Raw genomic sequence first — 23,432 nt, 5'->3', positions numbered from 1 at the left:
TCTCTCATTTCACCTGTTGCTCCATGTAACTGGTCATTATATCGCTCCTGCTGCAGATATACAACAAATTAAATGTTGAAGAGCTTCTTTCCAGGTCTCTGAAACTATACTAGAGATGAACACAATTCTTCAAAAACTGTATTCCCTCAATTCGTGTTTTGATGAAAGTGGAGGAGAGTGCTGTCTTTGTCTCTGCCAGGTGGTTATTTGAGTTTAGATCTAGTGTAACCCACATAAAAATAAAAAGAACTGCGTCTATAACTAAATTGGAATCTTAAATTCCAACCGGAGCGTGTCCGTGAAGGCATCGTGCGTCATGACGCACGCCACGCCGCGAGGCTGCACATGCCTGTTGTGACCAATCACATTCGCGAGGCACCGATATATGCCTTCCGGGTTGTCGCCTCGAAACGACGCGGGGGAGAGGCGTTAGCGGATGGAAGCAACAGGTACGTGGGGCGAGCGCTTTTTGCTGTTTACTATCTTGACTTGTTTTGAATTAATTGTGGATTGCGTTTAACAGTATTTTGATACCGCCGTGGGTAGATGCGTGGGGCTCGTATGTGACATCGCACGTAGTGAATGGTGAGTGAGTCTGAATGTTTGTTTGTATTTGTAACCTGTAACAGTATGCCAGTGCTATTAGCTGATGGGATGGCTGAGGCTTACTGTATTACTACTGCTCTCACTTTATGTGGCTGTAGTTTTGTTATTTGAGATTGTCATTTGTTTTAATTCATTACAATGGTTGGATATGTATTTGTTGTATTTTCTCATGGATTTTATGTGTACACTGGAACTAAAGCTAGCTTGGGAAGTTTAGATGAATTTTGCTAATAGTGGTTTTGTGATTATAGTGCAGGCTAGTGGTGCCCTGGAGAGACCACAGCGACACCACTACTTTGGATGGCGAGCTAGGCCCAACGAGCCAGAACCCCAGCTACAACTTCCTGCGGTCTGGTAGGAGGCTGCTGCGGCCTACACTCTCCCCTCTTGGTTTAGTCCCCTAAATCTCACTTCTGAGATTTCAGTTTTGGAATCTTAGTGCTGATCATCCTACTTCAAATTTCAACTTGTCTAGACTGTCATACGCGTTGGACTTATATCACTCATGAAATAAACTTTATGGACATTGTTGCCAGAGGTTGGACGAGGTTCCTGCACTGCCGTGCAGCGGATATTTTACAAGCTTGAATTGTTTTATTTTTTCCTTGTCTGCAGATTTTGTAAATATTGGTGTTTGGTAATTGCACTTTATTTTCACTATAAATAACAATTGTAATCACAATATCTGTGGTTGTACGTTTATTGTACTTCACTCACCTCCTAGAGCCGAATCTGATATCTTCTGAATTAGCCCAACTATTCATAACCAACTTAAATTATTTTAGCTTATGTACTTGCTACATAAGACAAATTAGTGGCGAGCCAGCCAGGAGGTTGTGTCAAGTATAATATTGTTGTGTACATTCAGTCTCACTATCTCACCATATTACTATGAACATGGACTTGTTGGAGTCATTAGGTGTTAAAATACCAAACGCGGTGTTGGTCAGTGGCGTCCCCGCATATGTGGTTGAGGAGGTTGAAGATTTTCTTCTCCAGTATGGTGCTATTGAACGCTCCGTGCCAATAAACTCACCCGGCTCTGAGTTTAATAATATGCTCGTTGTTGAGTTTAAAACGGGGTCTGCTTTTGATTTATTGGGTCCGATTCTGCCGTATACATTTAAGCCCTTAAATAATGAATATCATATAAAAAGCTTGTCTAAAATCTATGCGGCTACTGTCGGGTGCACAAAGACTAAGACTTATTTAGCTGACTTAAAACAAGTAGCAAAACTGTCTGGTCAGGATTTTGCTGAAGTTCTCCAAGAACTAATGACCCAAATAAATGGAGCTGTTTCAGAACTGCGCCCAGGAAAACCAGAAGGGCTCAAGCAGGAATGCACTGCCGCATCTGAACACAAAATGGCTGCCACTCCGGATCGACAAACCCACAACATGGCTAGCCCTGTCACTTCTTCAGCTGCCCTACATCCTACAACAACAGAAGGACATTCTATCAGTATGTCTGCGGCTGAGTTGAATCCACCTGAAGTACAGAGGTATGTTGTGGAGCATATAGTAAAGAGCGAAGATGTAAACATACGCTCATCCCATAAGCTGCGCATGTTTTCTGGGAGACTACCACACCCACAGCATGAGGTGGACTATGATACATGGTGCTCTGGAGTGGATCTCATCTTAAAGGATCCAGCCATTTCAGAACTGCGAAGATCCAGACACATCCTTGATAGTCTTTTACCACCTGCAGCGGACATAATCAAGCACCTTAACCCCGACCTACCAGCAGAGACTTATATTCAACATCTTGATTCTGCTTATGGAATTGTACAGGACGGGGAAGAACTTTATGCGAAGTTCATGGACACGCTGCAGAACTCGGGTGAGAAGCCATCCGGCTACCTACAGCGACTTCAGGTGGCCCTGAGTTTAGCTGTCAAGCGGGGAGGAGTCAAGCAGAGTGAAGTGAACAGGCACCTGCTCAGCCAATTCTGTAGGGGATGTTGGGATAGCAATCTTATCTCTGAGCTTCAGCTGAAGCAGAGAAAATCCAACCCACCTTCTTTTGCAGAACTGTTACTCCTATTAAGAACTGAAGAAGACAGAGAAGCTAGCAAAACTCTGAGGATGAAGCAACATTTGGGAACACCAAGACACAGAGTTGCAGCTCAAGCTCAGTTCGCAGTAGAAGAAGAAAAGGGGGTCTGTGCTGCGTTGTCCACTCTCACCCAGCAGATGGCGGAGATACAAAAGCAACTTGCCGCCTTAACTGCCTCCCAGTCTCACCAGTCCTGTACTCCTGTTCCAAAGCAGCACCCGAAGCAAAGAACGGATACACAGGGGAATATATCATCTAACCCCAAGCCTGGGTTCTGTTTCAGGTGTGGGGAAGATGGACACATTAGACCACAGTGTGAGAACAGACCCAATCCCGCATTGGTCAATGCAAAACGCAAACAGTTCAGTGAAAAGAAACCAAAATGGCAGAAGCGGAATTCATCAACTGGACATTTAAACTAGATACAGTTTCTGTAATGGGACGTACAGGAACTGTGCAGGACTCACATTGTCCCGCAAAGGAGGAAAGGAACAAGGAGGAAATTGTTCACTGTGTAGACCTACACACTTGTCCGAAGGCAACTACAATGTTACCTCATGGGTTAGTTGGGTCAAGATGCACAACAGAGGTGACCCTAGCAGGCCACCCACAGAAATGCCTGCTTGATACAGGATCACAGGTTACTACAATACCTGTATCCTTTTACAACAATCATCTTCATGACCAACAAATTCAACCACTCCATGATCTTCTCCAGGTGGAAGGTGCTGCGGGTCAAACCATTCCATATCTTGGATACATTGAGGTTTCCGTCAAGTTCCCCAGAGATTTTGTTGGTGAAGAATATGAAGTAACAACATTGGCTCTAGTTGTTCCGGACGTACACCCTGACGTCCCCGCTACTGTGCTAATTGGGATGAACACCCTGGAACCCCTGTATGAACAGCATCTTAACCAGCATCCGAGCTATCAGCCTAGCACTCATGGGTACAGAGCGGTGTTGAAAACACTACAGCTGTCACACAAGCAGAAGGAGAATGGCAGCATTGGGAATGTGAGGCTACTAAGCAAAGCTCCAGTGCGTGTTCCGGCCGGCCGCACTATTGTCATCCAGGGCTCTGCCAAAGTTTCCACCCCGTTGTTTAGCCAGAGTGTTCTCCTACAGCATCCTGCTTCCACCTTACCTGGGGGGTTGTGTGTCAGCAGTTGTCTCATCAACTTCCCAGCTCTTTCTCCATACAAGGTTCCTGTGGTTATTACAAATGAGTCGGAGCAAGATACCTTCATTCCACCTCACAGTGTCATTGCGGATTTGGAAACCTACCACTGCATCTTGTCTGAACATCGCGTGACCCATCTTCCAGTCAGGAACACTACCACCAGCCTGAACTTTGATTTTGGTGATTCTCCACTGTCACCTGAATGGAGGACGCGAGTCATAGGCAAGCTGAATGACATCTCGGAGGTCTTTTCGCATCATGACTTGGATTTTGGATGTACATCAGCTGTCAAACATCATATTCCACTCCATGACAATACACCATTCAAGCAACGTGCCCGGCCAATCCATCCACAAGATTTCGAAGCTATCCGCCGTCACCTGCGTGAGCTCCTGGAAGCCGGCATTATAAGGGAATCATCGTCTCCTTTTGCTTCGCCTATCGTGGTGGTCAGGAAGAAGAACGGTGAGGTCCGTGCATAGACTACCGGAAACTAAACCTTCAAACCATCAAGGATGCATACCCCTTACCTAATTTGGAGGAATCCTTTTCAGCACTCACTGGTTCTAAGTGGTTTTCAGTGCTCGACCTGAAGTCCGGTTACTACCAGATCCAGATGGAGGAGGAAGACAAGGCAAAGACTGCTTTTGTGACTCCTCTTGGGTTCTGGGAGTTTAACCAAATGCCTCAAGGTGTTACCAACGCCCCAAGCACCTTTCAGCGCTTGATGGAGCGATGCATGGGGGACCTTCACCTAAAGGAAGTGCTCGTTTTCCTGGATGATTTAATCATCTATTCGGACACTCTTGAGGAACACGAACGAAGGCTGCTGAGAGTCCTGAACCGGTTGAAGGAATATGGGCTGAAACTGGCACCGGAGAAATGTCGATTCTTCCAAAAGTCTGTAAAGTACTTGGGTCATATTGTCTCTGAGGAAGGAGTTCAAACAGATCCTGAGAAGATAGAGACCATCAAGACATGGCCGGTTCCCCAGACTCTGAAACAATTAAGATCTTTTCTGGGTTTCGCTGGTTATTACCGCCGGTTTATAAAAGACTATTCCGTCATTGCCAAACCTCTCAATGACCTGACTCGTGGATATTCTCCAGTTCAAAGATCAAAGACTCTGAAAGCTCACAAGATACCCACCTACAGGCCAAACCAACCCTTCGGGGAGAGGTGGGATACCAAATGTCAAGTTGCATTTGAAACCTTGATTGAGAAGCTTACAACTGCTCCGGTTCTTGGGTTTGCAGACCCGTCTCGTTCATACATTCTGCACACCGATGCGAGTGTGACCGGACTTGGAGCAGTGTTGTATCAAGAGCAAGAGGAGAAACTCCGGGTCATAGCTTATGCTAGCCGCGGATTGTCGCAGAGTGAGAGCCGTTATGCAGCCCACAAGCTGGAATTCCTCGCCCTTAAGTGGAGTGTGACCGAGAAATTCCAAGATTACCTGTACGGGGCAGATTTTACAGTGGTGACGGACAGTAATCCACTGACCTACGTTTTGACAACAGCTAAACTGGACGCTACTGGACACCGTTGGTTGGCTGCATTGTCAACGTACTCCTTTAAACTTCTGTACAGAGCTGGCAAACAGAATTGTGACGCTGATGCGCTTTCGCGGCGACCTTACTCCTGCTCCAGTGATGAAGTTTCTAATGACCATGAACTCATTCGTCAGTTCATTTCTCAACACACAGCTGATTCTGATGTCCTTCCAGAAGAGACTGTGAGAGCAATCTGCCAAAGTCATTTGGTCAGAGCCACACGGCCGGGTGACTGCGGTGAGGTTGGCTTCACACTTGTCGAGTCTTTGTCAGTTCAAATGGATACCATCCCTGACAGTTACTGTGCCGAGGACTGTCATCAGCTGCCTGTCGTTTCTACTCTTAACATCAAAGAGAAACAACACTCAGATCCCTGCATTCGAGAGCTTATTCACCAGCTTGAGACGGGGAACAGGGTTCCACCAACAGCTAGAGCTGAGCTCCCTGAACTTCCGTTCCTGCTCAGAGAATGGTCCAGGTTGGAGCTGGTGGATGGAGTCCTGTACAGGAGGAGACGGGACAATGGAGACCTTTCATACCAGCTTGTCCTTCCAGAGGAGTTGCGGCCATCAGTCCTGAAAAGCCTCCATGAGGATATGGGCCATATGGGGATTGAACGTACACTTGACCTTGTCCGTACGAGATTCTACTGGCCTAAAATGGCAAAGGATGTTGAGCAGAAGATTAAGACTTGTGGCCGCTGTGTGCGCCGAAAAGCCCTGCCAGAAAAAGCTGCTCCACTTGTCAGCATAAAAACATCTCGACCCCTTGAGCTTTTGTGTATGGATTTTCTTGCTCTTGAGCCTGACACTAGTGGCACTCGTGATATCTTAGTCCTGACTGACCATTTCACTAAATTCGCTGTTGCCATTCCAACACCCAATCAAAAGGCAAGAACTGTGGCGAAGTGTTTATGGGAGAATTATATCATTTATTATGGCATTCCTGAGCGAATTCATACCGACCAAGGGCAAGATTTTGAGTCAAGACTAGTAAAAGAATTGTGTGAGTTTGCAGGCATTCAGAAGAGCCGTACAACCCCTTACCATCCGAGGGGAAATCCAGTGGAGCGATTTAACAGGACGTTGCTGGCAATGTTGGGGACCTTGGAGACAAAACAAAAAACAAGGTGGAAAGAGCATGTGAAACCGCTGGTTCACGCCTATAATTGTACCAGGAACGAGGTTACAGGGTTTACTCCTTACGAACTCATGTTCGGTAGAACACCTCGTCTACCTGTGGACCTGGCGTTCAATCTGCCACTGCGGGAATCCCAGCAAAAGAGTCACTCACAGTACATTAAGTCACTCAAATTGAGATTGGAGGAAAGTTTCAGTATTGCCTCCAGTAACGCTACAAAGGCTGCCGACCGAAATAAGAAACGCTTTGACAATCGTGTGATACCATCAGCATTGGAACCAGGTGATCGTGTGCTTGTGAGGAATGTCCGCCTTCGAGGGAAGCATAAACTTTCAGATAAATGGGAGGAAGAAGTTTATGTGGTTGTCCATCGGGCTGGGGACCTCCCGGTCTACAAGGTAAAACCTGAGAACAGCGATGGACCTATGCGGACCCTTCACCGCGACCTCCTCCTTCCATGCGGCCTCCTCACGGGCAGTGAGGTTAACTTGGAATCACCAGAGCAATCGCTTCCTCACAGGCCAAGAACTCGGCAGCAGAACCCGGATTTAAATTCCTTCACAGAACCTCTGGTTGAGGATGAGGATACAGGAAGCTTGGTTTCATTATATGTTAATCCTCCAACGTTGCACTTCACTGTGGAAAAACAGAATCATTTTCCAGATTCATCTGACGGTGGGAGCCTAGGACCACTGATTTTGGATCCTTCAGTTGAAGTGGAAGTGCAAGGAGAACCAGCCTCTGTGTCCAGTGTTCTTCCTCCAGCAGTGGAGTCTGGTGGTGGGCAATCTGACTCTGATGTGGAAGACATTTTGCTTGAACTTATTGAAAGTCACCCTGAAGATAGAAATAGCTTACCTGAAAACTTACCTGGAAGTGGAGACATACTTGTCAACATTCCTGTCGTTGCTGTTGAAGATTCTCCTGAAGAGTCTAGTGTTATTGAACAGGACACCGACATAGGTGACGGGCTAAGACGTTCACAACGACAAAGAGCACCACCTGATCGACTTCACTATTTCACTCGTGGTAATCCTCTGGTTTCCGTTGTCCAAACGATGTTGCATAGTCTTTCCGATGCATTGGGCCATAATGCTAGCCGTCCTTCGTCTGTTCACGTTGTCTAGCGTTTAACATGCGACGGGACGTGCATGGTTAAGGCGGGGAGGATGTAACCCACATAAAAATAAAAAGAACTGCGTCTATAACTAAATTGGAATCTTAAATTCCAACCGGAGCGTGTCCGTGAAGGCATCGTGCGTCATGACGCACGCCACGCCGCGAGGCTGCACATGCCTGTTGTGACCAATCACATTCGCGAGGCACCGATATATGCCTTCCGGGTTGTCGCCTCGAAACGACGCGGGGGAGAGGCGTTAGCGGATGGAAGCAACAGGTACGTGGGGCGAGCGCTTTTCGCTGTTTACTATCTTGACTTGTTTTGAATTAATTGTGGATTGCGTTTAACAGTATTTTGATACCGCCGTGGGTAGATGCGTGGGGCTCGTATGTGACATCGCACGTAGTGAATGGTGAGTGAGTCTGAATGTTTGTTTGTATTTGTAACCTGTAACAGTATGCCAGTGCTATTAGCTGATGGGATGGCTGAGGCTTACTGTATTACTACTGCTCTCACTTTATGTGGCTGTAGTTTTGTTATTTGAGATTGTCATTTGTTTTAATTCATTACAATGGTTGGATATGTATTTGTTGTATTTTCTCATGGATTTTATGTGTACACTGGAACTAAAGCTAGCTTGGGAAGTTTAGATGAATTTTGCTAATAGTGGTTTTGTGATTATAGTGCAGGCTAGTGGTGCCCTGGAGAGACCACAGCGACACCACTACTTTGGATGGCGAGCTAGGCCCAACGAGCCAGAACCCCAGCTACAACTTCCTGCGGTCTGGTAGGAGGCTGCTGCGGCCTACACTCTCCCCTCTTGGTTTAGTCCCCTAAATCTCACTTCTGAGATTTCAGTTTTGGAATCTTAGTGCTGATCATCCTACTTCAAATTTCAACTTGTCTAGACTGTCATACGCGTTGGACTTATATCACTCATGAAATAAACTTTATGGACATTGTTGCCAGAGGTTGGACGAGGTTCCTGCACTGCCGTGCAGCGGATATTTTACAAGCTTGAATTGTTTTATTTTTTCCTTGTCTGCAGATTTTGTAAATATTGGTGTTTGGTAATTGCACTTTATTTTCACTATAAATAACAATTGTAATCACAATATCTGTGGTTGTACGTTTATTGTACTTCACTCACCTCCTAGAGCCGAATCTGATATCTTCTGAATTAGCCCAACTATTCATAACCAACTTAAATTATTTTAGCTTATGTACTTGCTACACTAGTGACTATAATTCTTGTTATTTTCGCATTCATGAAGCCATTCAGCGACCCTTTATACCAGATGGATACAGACACGATGATCCTGGAAGAGACCACTCCTATAAGGCTAGAAGTGTTTCATTATAGGTTAAAGACAACAGGATGCATTTGGATCGTCTCACTGAGGGGGGGAAAAGTTTTTTCCTTTAGGATGTGAATTGTTTGTATGAGTACGTAATGAATCATCTGTAATGAATTAACAGTTGAAAAAAAAGTTTTTGGGGGAAACAGAAGTTTTATCTTGGTGGCTTTGCTGACCTTTATGTCAAACTAAACAGACAAAAGTGGAGAGAAAAAGGAAACGACTGAAACGGCATCAGGCCCAATAATCATTTGGCCTGAACTCCTTCATCCTATTAATGAAGCAGAAACAATGGCAGTTTTTGCTTTCAGTGATGGTGCTGAATGGGAACAATGGACAGGATTTTCCAGAACAAGCACCATTATAACTGCTTAATGCAAACTGCTTTTTCAGAAATCTTAATGAGACCCACACTATCTGTGGTGCTTTTGTCTCATGATTTAAGCCTTAAAACTGAAGCATGACCATCTGAATGTCTGACTGATGTCGGTTTATGGTAAATTTAAAGACAATTTAGACCACAGTAATTGTTTCAGACTGGAAGATTTCGTCACTCAAAGTGAGACTTGTCTTGCAAGTTTGCTGAACATTATGGGCACTTGTGATAACTGCAGGACAATAGGGAATTACTTATGCTCAGTTTAATTTGTTAGTAATAATTTAATAACAAATGCTTTGTGTAGTGTCTCTTAGATGAATTGACAGAATTTTTTTTAAAGATTTCTAAAAGATGGAGGCTCAGTGTGAACCTTTTTGTCATCACTATCTTGGTGGCGTGACAAGTGAGAGGCAGATCAGGACTGAAAAATAAAGGACAAGAGCAAGATTATACAATAGTAAGTAGGTAATCATGTGTTAGACCCATATTAAAGTGTTATCTGTCTCTTTGACTCTAACAAAGCCAGTGTTGAAGCTAGCAACTGAGAAGATTACCTCATCAGAGATCAAAGGAGCAGCAAGACTAGTTTCCCATAGATGTCAATACAAGCAGAGTTGTTCGCTAGAGGAAAAAGAAAAAGATTTGGACTTGTAAGTGCATAAAGTACGGATGGTACATATACACTGCATTACAATCTATGTTATAATTATGCATGTGTCTGATTCCTGGCATATATTACATTTACTCCAGTTTGGGCCATAATCCACATCCTCTTGGGTGCAGTCATATTTTGCAGCCATATGTTGTCATCTGTTTCAGCTCCCAAATGGGGAGTATAAAACAGTAGATAAGGCCCAACAGTTCACTGCATTGGGTTAAAGGGGGAAAGGGAGCAGTGAACCGAGGGTAGCGACCTGTGAATTGTGATGTTGCTTCTGTTGCCCATAGCTTCAGGTGCATGAATAAACTCAACAAATATAACAGTAAATCAACAGTAATAGTAGTTTACAGGTTTTTTTTTTCCTGTGTGTGCATTTGTTTGTGTGTGTGTGTTCAAGCTTTAAAGGACATACCTGCAGGGCAGTGTGGAGGGAGCTAACTGCTGCTATGTATGTTTTCTTACTGTAGTAAAGGTTGCCATCGTGCAGTAATAAACATAGCCTTTGGTCAATTGGAGGCAGAAAGCTCAGATAAGGTGCATGGCTTTGATCGCTTTATTTATGGGTCTACATCCATGAAAAGGAGGAAGAAGCGATGACATGGAAAGGGAGGGAAGCCGGGCAGGAGGAAGAGGAAGTAAAAAGAGCAAGTACGAGAAGTCACAAGGTTAGTCCTCCTGGGAGTGTGTTCTGTTTGTTTCTCTCCATTGTGATTCTTTACATCTTCTTTCTCCTCAGTCTTTACATCCTTTTTTCTTGGGTAATGTCAAGATGCCGATTTGACCTTTTAACCTCTCATTCTTTGCTCTGTTTCCATAGGAGTGGTGCCTGTTGTTGGATGGGACATATGCATCTCTGGTTTTGTTGTCATTTTTTTTCTTTCTTCTTCTTTTTGGTTATTAATTTATAAATTTTTGTGCAGTGATCACTCATGAAGCTGCAGGGATACACGTTCAATTATGAAACCTTCCACCAAGTCATAGTATTTATATGCAACTAACTGGCAACAGCAAAAAGAATAACACACAAACAAGTTGATACAATACTGTATATGTAAGATAGATATAGTCACTATGATGTTACCTAGTAGGTAGTGACTTGAGTGTTTTAGCCCTTCCTATAAAGTCAATTCTGTTTATCTGAACGTTGTGTTTTCTGTAGAAGAAACATTTTGTTATTCATCCAAGTGACTTCTTCAGTCTCAGCTTACTGCAGGTTTCTCCAACCTTGTAAACAAAACATCATGCTTCAGTGCGAAACTACGACGCGCAGCATCGTAATCTGTTATGTTGTAAACTGTTGGATGTGCTTGGGGGAAAAAAGCTATTTTATAGCATGAAATAATGCTGATTGCATCTTGCTGACATCTGCTCTGTCAGCTGATTTATAAATTGTTCTACTTGCAGCTAGCAAACAAATGCATTGTTCTTTCCACTTATGTAAAGACTATAACTCCACCAGCTGTAAAGGTCAAAACTGTTGTGCCACACATGAGTGAGTAAGCAGCAAAGAGCCTAAGGTAAAAATATATAGCAATTTAAAACACTTGAAATCAGAGGTGTGGACTCGAGTCACATGACTTGGACTCGAGTCAGACTCGAGTCATTAATTTTATGACTTTAGACTTGACTTGAAAAAATGTTGTAAGACTTGTGACTTGACTTGGACTTTTACACCAATGACTTGGGACTTGAATTGGACTTGAACCGGTTTACTTGAAAAGACTTGATATTTTACCCCAAATATAAAATTTAACATGCATATTATATAGAGATTGAAAATGTGACGTCATTCACGGGTAGAACCGCAAAGGATTCTGGGAACTCGTGGCAAGCGGTACTAGGCTTTCAATTAAAATCAGTTATACAGCGATAAAAAGTAACACAAAAATGTCAAGAAGCTGTTGTATTATTAACTGCAATAGCCGGTCGCATGACAGCCACGGGAAGCCGACGGGTAAAGAGATCGGTTGTTATCGGATTACGTCGTTGAAGAGAAATTGTTCGAGCCATGTTTCCGAAGTAACAAAGACGCGACGGATGGCCTGGATTGCAGCCATTCAAAGACAAAATATAACGTCCCAGAACACTCCAGCTCACAGGTTAGTCTGCTCCAAGCATTTACACAAAGGTCAGTCTGCTGTTGTAGTTAATGCGTCATTTTTCTTAACATAATTAGTGATATAGGTTACAAGCAAGTCTGGCGCTGAACAGAAATTGTCGCGCTATGCTCCTTTATTTATTGTGCATAAATAGTGAATTGTCCTGACACAATATTGCGTTTCGCTTCTGTTATTATGGTACATTGACAAAAACATATACTTTTATTCACAGGATAAAACAGGTTTGTATCACTAATTGCCCAGTACGATTACAGCATACAATATTATTGTCACTGCTACATTTCTGTGATGCTACCAGAAATTATTTCCACTACTAATTAATTACCGTTGAGCTCAAAGGTCCTATTAATAAACGGTTAAGGAATGTGTATTTATGACGACGATTTGTGAGACTGGTAAACTTATGATACGTACGATGGTCTTTCGTTCTACACGGTGCATTTCAAGGTCCTGCACCCATCCGTCGGTAAACTGTACCTGGGCTTGTTGCAGTGACCTGAAGTTACTAAACTTCATGAGTGTATGCACTCACTCCAAGAACCGTATGATTATAAATATGCATATAAATATGCTAAGATGAGATAGCTGACTTCATCTAACTAGCAAATGTTGTCCAGGCTACGTTGGTGATGCAGTTTTTTTTAATATGTATGATATTTTTGTCATGCGATTTTAAAGCGGGTCCTACAACCGCATCCAAGAATAACATGCAGCTTATCTCAGAACCGTCGGTGAAAATTATTCTTGGAGCTAGGTTTAATTGAGCTGCATTTTAAAGAGGTGCAATTTCACAATTTGTGTATATTTTCTAAGTTCACTATTTTGTCATGTGTTGAGAAAAACACAGATTTTAAAATTACATGGTCTAATATTTACATTTAGCATAACTGCAACATTTTTTTTTTTTTTTTTTTTTAAAGACTCGAAAGGACTTGAAATTCAAAGTTTCAGACTTGTGACTTGACTCGGACTTTTACACCAGTGACTTGAGACTCGACTCTGACTTGCCTGACATTACTTGAGACTTGACTTGAGACTTGAGGATAAAGACTTGAGACTTACTTGAGACTTGCAAATCAATGACTTGGTCCCACCTCTGCTTGAAATTATGAAAGGTAGTACCTTCAGAGTAAGATATAGGGTTTAGGGTATTTTATTATACTAACGTCTGTGCCCCATGCTGTCTTGTCTATACATTGTCGTTTTTGAGTTTTGTTTTTTAATGTGTATTTATTGTATAGACTCTTCGTGTTATTGAGTCTTATTTTGTGTTTTACAAACATAACCATGGACAGACATTGCAAACTAGCTTAGACGATAAATGCTTTGATGTGTGGCATGGTTCATGTTCTGTAAGAATTCCATTATTCCTTTCTTTTTATCTTTCCTGACTGATTTTTTTTCTAGTTGTGCTTTTGTCTTTGTCACTACAGGTATCATTAGATGATATCTGTGGCCCACACGTGTTGCACAGGTAGTCCAGCACCTCCAAGATAACTTATCCACATGTGCTCTCACAAGAAGGTTTTCTGTTTCCCAGGACAGAGGAGATAACAGAAGATGAGTAGTTACATGACAGGGTCATAGAGGGTCTAACGTCAGCTCATTGCTATGATTGGTATTTACTTGTTTGTGTGAGGAGGAACGAGGGGAGCACCAGCAGAACCAATCAAAAGGACCTCCACTGGGCTAATCATGTGCATCATTCTGACTTAATGCAGGTGACATGTGCTCATAGCAACGGTGGCACTGAGAGGCCAAACGGACTGCAACTTCAGAAAACAGTTGCAAAAAGAAAAATGCTGCAAAGAAAAACGCTGCAAAGAGAAAAACAGTTGCAAAAAGAAAAACAGTTGCAAAAAGAAAAATGCTGCAAAAAGAAAAATGCTGCAAAAGCACACACAACACAATGGAAATGTTTCTGGGGAGACAATAACTGGACGGACCAGTTGCACGAACCAAAACATGTATGTATGGCTGTATCCCAATTCAGGGACTGTTTCCCAATTCAGGGTCTGCAGCCTTAACGATCCTCAAGGGCCGCGTACTCAAAGACCGCTGAGGCCGGAAGTGCGAGGCTTGTAGGCTTGTGAGATGGGACGGTCTAGCCTCCATCGCGCTACCCAGGTTGCCTAGCAACCATGATACTAACAGCTGGAAACGTTTCATACAGCTTTGTTTGACAGAAATGAAGGAGAACATATTTTGTACATTTGTTTCTACATGAGTTTTGTGTGATTTGATAAATATCTGAGGCTGAGACCACGGGACTGTAAAACATGATTGTTGGGCTTCATTTCTGTACTGAACAGTCATTTAAGATTAGCTAGTAAATAACAATTAGCTAATGTTGTTCTTGAGACTAAAGTCATCTCACTTTGGTAATGTAAATATAATATGGCCAATATTGTATTAATCATTATTAGTTATTACAGCAGTGAACATGAACTCTGTGCCAAACACTGAGCTTCAGTAAAGATTCAAGTTGCATTTATTTATATTTCCTATCACCTTAAATCTTCACTTAAAGACAAGTACCTGTGACAATGTATATATAGATGTATTATATATAAGAGACAAATATTGTTCTTTTAATATGTTGGCATTATTAAATTTGGCTCAATGCTTATATATGTGTGGAAAAAGAAAATGTACGAGCTGTGATAATTGTTTCTGATAGAATGAAGAGTAGACTGATATATGAAATATTCCTTTATTGGGTGAGAAAATCAGACTATGTCATAACTGCTTTAAGTCATACAGAATAGATATCAGAGCCTTAAACAGGCTGACGTCTGCTAAATGGGACAAACTGGGCAGAAAGTATACAAACACATAACATCCTTATAGAATATGATGTAACACTATAGATCAACTTACCTCAGAATATATAAAGCATATAAACAATTACAGCAATATGATGCAACAAACACAGCAGTGCTACTGATCCAAAATACTCAAAGCTTCATAGAACTGAAACAAACATTTATTTTTAGGTCCATTCTGCTGCTGATACATACTTTAGGTTTCTGAATATTAAACTTGTTGCTGCCTTTCATAGTGTGTAACTTGAAGGCCCTGAGTACTTTCTCCCACACTGAAAACACTGGAATGATAAAATTATTTGAACATTACCTAATAAGACTGATTCAGGACAGACAATTAGTTATTCTAAACTTTTCTAGCAGTCCTTCACAAACAGGGAACAGTCTGTCTATTCTCTCCATCTGTCAGCTGCTGCTGGCTCTTCCTCCTCCTCTTCCTCACACACTGCTGAGGTTGTCCTGGTGTCCTGGACACTTGCAGTCGTCACGCATGGAAATCAAATGTGTGATAAGCTGCAGGATTCAAACACAAGTGTAACTTATAAATACATGTTCATACTTTTATTCCACAATCAGAGAGAAAGAAACAGAGAGAGAGTGCAGGACAGACAGACAGGTGACAGTCTCAGGTGTATACACTGCTACAAACAGGAGGATTTAGTATTTGTGTTATTACGAGTGCTAAACAAGAAGAGTTCCCAGATGGTACAGTGGACACATGTGTGACTCCTGTGATTAAAGCATCTTTCTTTCAGCTTAACGAGTGAACCGTCAGCTCGTTCAAATACACGTTAAAGTCCGTTTGGCTCCACACCACCGAACAGAGGCAGCAACATAACATAGCTAACATTAACAGTGCAGTGAATCCTGCTTGTGCCGTGATATTCAGGACTGCAAACCGAGCAGCATCACTGACTTTCAGCTTGTTGTGTTTGTGGATATATGACTGACTTTAATTATCCACAAAATCATCACATTCTCTGTAAGATTAAGGTCGACTATCGAACGGCGTATATTTTAAAGTAAAGGCTTTAAAACAAAGTAAACGTTGAAAGTACAAACATTGCTAATGTCACATAACTTTGCCGGCATGTGGCCAACAGTAATGTTTTAATGTTCTTCATTATTAAACATTTGCACAAAAATAAGTGACATAATATTCAGAACTTACTTTTGAAAGTTTACTCTTTGGCCGCTCCGCTTCCACTTCTTTGAAGTCCCAGTGCACTTGTTAGCATGTTTTGGTTCGTGCATATGAAGAGCCGGCTCTTTCAGCTCCCAACTGGCTCTTTTTAGTGAGCCGAGCCGAATGAGCCAGTTCTCTAATAAGAGCCGGAAATCCCATCACTAATGCTAACTTCCTCTTTTAAGACCGGATGTAGTGTTGTACATTTCCGGTAGCTTTATTTTGCGGTCAATCGCTACTGCAAAGATGGACTCCAAAATCATGTCCAAAATACGGAAACGGAAAGATCGCTTTAAATTACAAAGCGCATAAGGTGGGAACGCTCACCATTGCTGTGTCCCGCTGTGTACTGCTGGGGGAGATTTAACAGGATGTTAAGTTTTCACTCCTTTCCCAAAGATCCTGAATTGTGCGCACAATGGCTGATATTCCATGGCTGAAATCAGAAGGGACGGCTTCACAGTTACAACCAGCTCTAGAGTGTGTTGTTGGTATCTTGAGACTTTAGAGATCTTTGTGTCTTCCCCTGGGAAGCGTAGTCTTTGGCCGAAAGTTGTTCCCTCCTTATTCCACTGGAATAATTTTTTTGGAAAAGACAGAGTGACCCGGAGTTTGGGAGTGCCGCCCTCGACCTGTTAATATCGTGGCTATGGCAACTGAGGATTACAACACAGAGGATGAAAACAATGTGTCTGATCTACCCATCGCTGGTTGTGCTGAGTCTGCTCCAGCCTCCATCCCCCTGATTGAAGACCACGACTCAGGCAACAGCTTGAGTCTTATCACTTTACTCAGGGATTTGGACTGCAGCGATTTGCCACATCACCTGATGACATTCATTACTATACAAGGTAAGAAATCCTGAAGTTTTCAGCTAGTGACCCATGGTCTTATAACATTATCACACAAATGTGCATTTTAACATGAGGCTGAAGTTGGTTTTCGTTTCTAGCCCTCATCACTTTAACAATATTAATGTTACTTACCTCTAATCTGTATTACATTGGCCAGTAGAACGTTGTAATGTCATCTGAAAGTTAGCAATAGCTGCAGAAAAAAACTATAATACCATCCACCATTTAAATGCAGATTTCTGTCATATGAGCATTTGATGGCCTTTTGGAATCTAATCCAAGAGGCAACAAGCAGGATGGTGAGGGTCACCAGTGATCAGAAGAGCCTTTCCACATCAGCACATCCTTCGAGAGCCCTGTAAACAGACCAACTATAAGTTCTACAAAATGAATAACTGCTTGGTCTGTGTGGGTTGCATGTTTTTGCTGGTGACTGACCAGCCTTTTTGTCCAAGCACGCTCAAATGTCAGATGTGGATGTCCTTAGAACCCAGTCCAGTGCCTTACTTTAACCGCATTTTCTATTGCTCTGTTCTGTGTGCTTCTTATTGACTGCAATAGATTTGTAAAGATGCTAAATACTGTTTCCCTGGAATTCTGAAAGAAAAACACACATAGCTTCAAATTATCAACTGTATTTGACATACTTTGAGTTTTATAACAGTAAACATATCAAACTTTTTCCACAAAAAAAATGGTTTAAACACTATGACTGCCGATATTAATACTAGCACAAAACTAGTCTGTGTGAACTCTTCACCAAACCTACTTTTACCAACAGCTTTCTATTTTTATCAAAACACCGCGACAGGCAAATAATACAATGGCCCATGCCCACCATGTAAGTTTACGACATTAAAGTAAAGAATGACAGGCTACCCATTTATGATACTGCAAGGTATTTGTCCATGTACACGTGAAAATAGAACATATTTACCTTACACTTCATTGTCTCCATCAAACCCTCATCTCTCTGTATCCTTTGTATGAAAACATCTTCTTGAGTGGAGACTACAAAATCGCACCAACTCATAATGCCATCCACCTCTTCAGTGAGCAGAATTTCCTCCAGTTTCTGCAAGACACCTAGATCTGGCTGGTTGAACCTCTCCTGAAACTGAACATCAACACTATCCAGCACTCTGTAAAACTCTGCTCTGTAATGCTCTTCAGGTGACTTGGGAGTGTGCTGGCTAGCCCCGCCAGCATATCGTTTTGGTGGCCATCTCTGGTGAGGAATCTGAATGGGCTCAATACCAAGGGAGTTCACCATTTTTGCTGCTTTGTCAAACATCTGATATAATCTTTCTTCATTTCTTTTCAGCTGTAGAGTGGATCTGACACACTCTATTGAGCATCTCATTCCTGCAATGGTTGCAGTCCGTTTTTGCAGGGACTTGTTCAGACATTCTAGCTCCTCAATAACTTCCAATGCCATAAGAAGTCCAAGCACTATTCTCCCCTTTTCAAACCTCTCATGCAATCCATTTGCCCTAGCACTTGTGCTAGATCCAGCTGCTGCCATCTCCTCTAAACTAGTCAAAATACTGTCATACTGAGACAGCGCTGCTTTGATAGCAGTTCCCCTTACAGTCACCTGGTTGGGCAGAGAAGTCTGAGTGATACTGATGGTCCCTCTGAATCTGCTGCAACTGCTGAAAACATAGCTTTGAATCTTCCAGACTGTTTGCATAATGTACCCACTCTAAAGCGTCACGTATTACAGAACTAGCCTGACATGCAGCCTGTGTAATTAATTTCAGGCGGTGAGGCCCACAATGCATGTACAATGCCAGTGGCTGTTGTTTCTTCACTTCTGCCTGAGCACCTGAATAAGCTCCTGACATGTTCTGAGCACCATCATAGGTCTGACCTCTTAAACATGACATCGGCAAATTCAGCCTCAAAAGCACATCCACAGCTGTTCTAGCTATCTCCACTCCAGTAGTTCCTGAAACCTCATAGAAGCCTACAAAAACCTCATGTGGACCCAGGTCCTCATCCACATATCTAAAACATATGGACTCTTGCTCTCTTCCTGTGATATCTTGAGTACCATCTATAATGATAGAGAACTGCAGGACAGATAGAGACTGGATAGTTTGTGCAATATTTCTGACAATGCAGTTTCCAAACAACTGCAAAATCTCATTTTGCACTGGTGGAGCGGTATAGTCATGACAACGGGTCAGCCAGTCAGAAAGACAGACATCGTCTTTGGCTTTATATTTTAAGTGTTGAAAGAGGTTACCATCTTCCTTGCCATGTCCTCGCAGTGCCAAACCCTGTCTGATAAGAAACTGCATTGAACTCACAATGCTTTTTAAGCAGTGTCTGGCATTTTGCTGTTGTTTTGACCAGGCAGTTGATAGTTGTGAATTTATTTAGGAAATTGTTAGGAAATTTATTTTAGGTGTCTTCATAGTTTTATTTTTGAAATACACCAATTTTTATATACACTGCAGGAAAAACGAAAATAAATATTATAATGCAAATTATATGCAAATTATATGCATATGCATCAAAATAAACTATTTCCAGCAGTGCAATATGAGTCCTAAACATCCCTCACCATTGTTTTTCTTGTGACATTGCCAAGTCTGATGTGTCACATGGCCCTTTTCCTATTGAAAAAACAAAAGTTGTATCCAAGATGGCCGACTTCTAAATGGCCACCATGGTCACCACCCATCTTGAGGATTTTGCCCCCTCACATATACTAATGTGCCACAAACAGGATTTTAATATCACCAACCATTCCCATTTTATTACAGTGTGTCCACATAAATGGCCCATCCTGTATTTGACTTGCTGTCATTTTTTTACATGACAAAAAGCTGGCTTTTGAACATGGGTGTGTAGATTTTTTTTATAGCCACTGTACATGTGTTTTATCCTCCGATTAAAATTATTATTATGTGCTTGATGTGCCTTCCCTTTGGCCCTGGCTCTTCCCCTCTGACTGTACTAGGACATATTACCACCTGATAAAAATAACACATGGATTCATGCCATAGAAAAAGTGAGACTTGTCAATTCAGATTCTTTATCAAATATACACTAATGAATCAATTTACATCAGCAGCCTAACAACTTTCATGACAATACTAGTTAATCTACAGGGAGTGCAGAATTATTAGGCAAATGAGTATTTTGTCCACATCATCCTCTTCATGCATGTTGTCTTACTCCAAGCTGTATAGGCTCGAAAGCCTACTACCAATTAAGCATATTAGGTGATGTGCATTGCTGTAATGAGAAGGGGTGTGGTCTAATGACATCAACACCCTATATCAGGTGTGCATAATTATTAGGCAACGTCCTATCCTTTGGCAAAATGGGTCAAAAGAAGGACTTGACAGGCTCAGAAAAGTCAAAAATAGTGAGATATCTTGCAGAGGGATGCAGCAGTGTCAAAATTGCAAAGCTTCTGAAGCGTGATCATCGAACAATCAAGCGTTTCATTCAAAATAGTCAACAGGGTCGCAAGAAGCGTGTGGAAAAACCAAGGTGCAAAATAACTGCCCATGAAAAGTCAAGCGTGCAGCTGCCAAGATGCCACTTGCCACCAGTTTGGCCATATTTCAGAGCTGCAACATCACTGGAGTGCCCAAAAGCACAAGTTGTCCAATACTCAGAGACATGGCCAAGGTAAGAAAGGCTGAAAGACGACCACCACTGAACAAGACACACAAGCTGAAACGTCAAGACTGGGCCAAGAAATGTCTCAAGACTGATTTTTCTAAGGTTTTATGGACTGATGAAATGAGAGTGAGTCTTGATGGGCCAGATGAACGGGCCCGTGGCTGGATTGGTAAAGGGCAGAGAGCTCCAGTCCGACTCAGACGCCAGCAAGGTGGAGGTGGAGTACTGGTTTGGGCTGGTATCATCAAAGATGAGCTTGTGGGGCCTTTTCGGGTTGAGGATGGAGTCAAGCTCAACTCCCAGTCCTACTGCCAGTTTCTGGAAGACACCTTCTTCAAGCAGTGGTACAGGAAGAAGTCTGCATCCTTCAAGAAAAACATGATTTTCATGCAGGACAATGCTCCATCACACGCGTCCAAGTACTCCACAGCGTGGCTGGCAAGAAAGGATATAAAAGAAGAAAAACTAATGACATGGCCACCTTGTTCACCTGATCTGAACCCCATTGAGAACCTGTGGTCCATCATCAAATGTGAGATTTACAAGGAGGGAAAACAGTACACCTCTCTGAACAGTGTCTGGGAGGCTGTGGTTGCTGCTGCACGCAATGTTGATGGTGAACAGATCAAAACACTGACAGAATCCATGGATGGCAGGCTTTTGAGTGTCCTTGCAAAGAAAGGTGGCTATATTGGTCGCTGATTTGTTTTTGTTTTGTTTTTGAATGTCAGAAATGTATATTTGTGAATGTGGAGATGTTATATTGGTTTCACTGGTAAAAATAAATAATTGAAATGGGTATATATTTGTTTTTTGTTAAGTTGCCTAATAATTATGCACAGTAATAGTCACCTGCAAACACAGATATCCCCCTAAAATAGCTAAAACTAAAAACAAACTAAAAACTACTTCCAAAAACATTCAGCTTTGATATTAATGAGTTTTTTGGGTTCATTGAGAACATGGTTGTTGTTCAATAATAAAACTATTCCTCAAAAATACAGCTTGCCTAATAATTCTGCACTCCCTGTATAGCACCAAATCATCAGTCAGTAACCTGTGACCTTGCCTCTTCACTTCTGTCCGAGCTACAACATGGCAGAGCTGCCTCTGTCACCTGATAAATAACAGTGAGACATTCCAAATACATGCAGTCACACATGTGCTTCAAATACAGTCATGAACCAACAAGTCATCATCCAATTTCACCTGTAATCTTGTATCACCATTACTCTCTGAGCTCTGTGTTGGTTCTTCTGTCACCTGACAAATAGGACATACATGACAATAAGAATAAAATGGGTAGCTGCTTCAGCGTTTCTGTCAATTTGTGCAGATCTTGACTCATCAGTAATGTTCTTAGGGTGAATGCATTTTTTTTTTAAAAATTGTGCAAACTGCATTACAAGGTGAAATATTTGCAAAATCATGACAACCTCATGATATTTTGTCTCAAAAATTAACCCTATGAATATGTGAGTACCACTAGGATGAAATTATTGTGTCACCAACATTTTAACGTTAGACATATAATTTTAACAGCCTCTGTAAACTAATATCCTGGCTTGCTCGAGGCTCCCATTTTTCTCTGACAGTTTCAATCAAAATTAGAAATGCTACTCTGAGACCGAGATAACTAAAAGTGCTGCCTGTTGTGCAGTTAGTTTCCAAAACACGCTATTCATGGTTACATACAATTTTAGACTGATGTGGGCCAAAGCCTAGCATAGCCTGTAACGTTATTATGATGGACACATTTTAAGAGTGAACTTGACTATAAGTGACTTACAGGTTTCTTTGAAAAATACTTTTGTATATCGAGGTTTTTCCTTTTTGCTGCCATACTCCTCTCCTCCTTGCAGGTCCTCGCAGCCCAGGCTTGCCGCTGCTAAAGCTAAACAGCGCTTCCTGACAGGCACAGCCAATCACATTGGCCATATTTGTCACATGAGGTCGAGAACGTAATTTAACACTTTCTGCACCGCTGGGTGAATGAGACGTTGACAGATCGATTTTTTCTTTCCATCGGGTTTGTTTTTCTTTACTCGAAGAGATCAAATTATTGGTGGGGACGTGTCCCTTCCGTCCATGCGAAATCTACGCCCTTGCCCAGAGGTGTCTTCCTTTTAAAATGGAGTTTTTCTTTCCCACTATTGCAAAGTGGTTGCATATTCGGGATCGTTTGATTTTGGGGTTTTTCTTTGTTGACTTGAATTTAGTTGATTATGCTCCACAGTTACTCTGTTGGAGCTATGGACTTCCAAATGGACACAGCAGGAAGAAGTGCACCTGGGTGCACCATCAAACACTTTTTTCACTCCCCAAATCATTCTGATAATATATACAGAAAATACATAAGGCATTTAAAGTCCAACAAAACAGTTTTCAAAGCATACTCAATGCAAGAATAGCTTAATTGAGTAAACACTACAAAAATGATTATCATCAGTACTGTTTACAGGTTTACAGTCCAACAATTTAAAATCTTAATTTTTTTTTTTAATCCATCTGGGGCAGATTGCTTTCACTGAGGCACTTCAGAACAGCTGCTGACAAACCTTGTTGCAACTCTGTGAGGACAACAGCACTGATGAGTAGTCAGTGTAGGCACTGCAAATCCATGGGCAATCTGTGGGGAAAAAAATCACATTATGCTGCCCTCATGACACGTGACCCTGTGAGGTTAGACAGCTAGCGAACAAATAGAAGAGGTCTTCCACACAAGGCTTGACTTTCTTGTTTTTA

The 23,432-nt window shown here is 42.1% G+C and overlaps 1 long non-coding RNA gene across 1 annotated transcript; it reads left to right on the top strand.

The window, feature by feature from the left end:
* The first annotated feature begins 216 nt into the window (after positions 1 to 216).
* LOC113011217 (uncharacterized) lies at positions 217 to 1,288 on the top strand. The gene is made up of 2 exons (XR_013905264.1): positions 217 to 449; positions 524 to 1,288. It is a non-coding gene; the product is annotated as an uncharacterized LOC113011217 (long non-coding RNA).
* Positions 1,289 to 23,432: the final 22,144 nt, after the last annotated feature.

This window comes from Astatotilapia calliptera, chromosome 23 (assembly GCF_964374335.1).
Source record: "Astatotilapia calliptera chromosome 23, fAstCal68.1, whole genome shotgun sequence".
Lineage (NCBI taxonomy): Eukaryota > Metazoa > Chordata > Actinopteri > Cichliformes > Cichlidae > Astatotilapia > Astatotilapia calliptera.
Note: the sequence above shows the minus strand (reverse complement) of the source record. Positions and strands in the feature narration are given on the sequence as shown.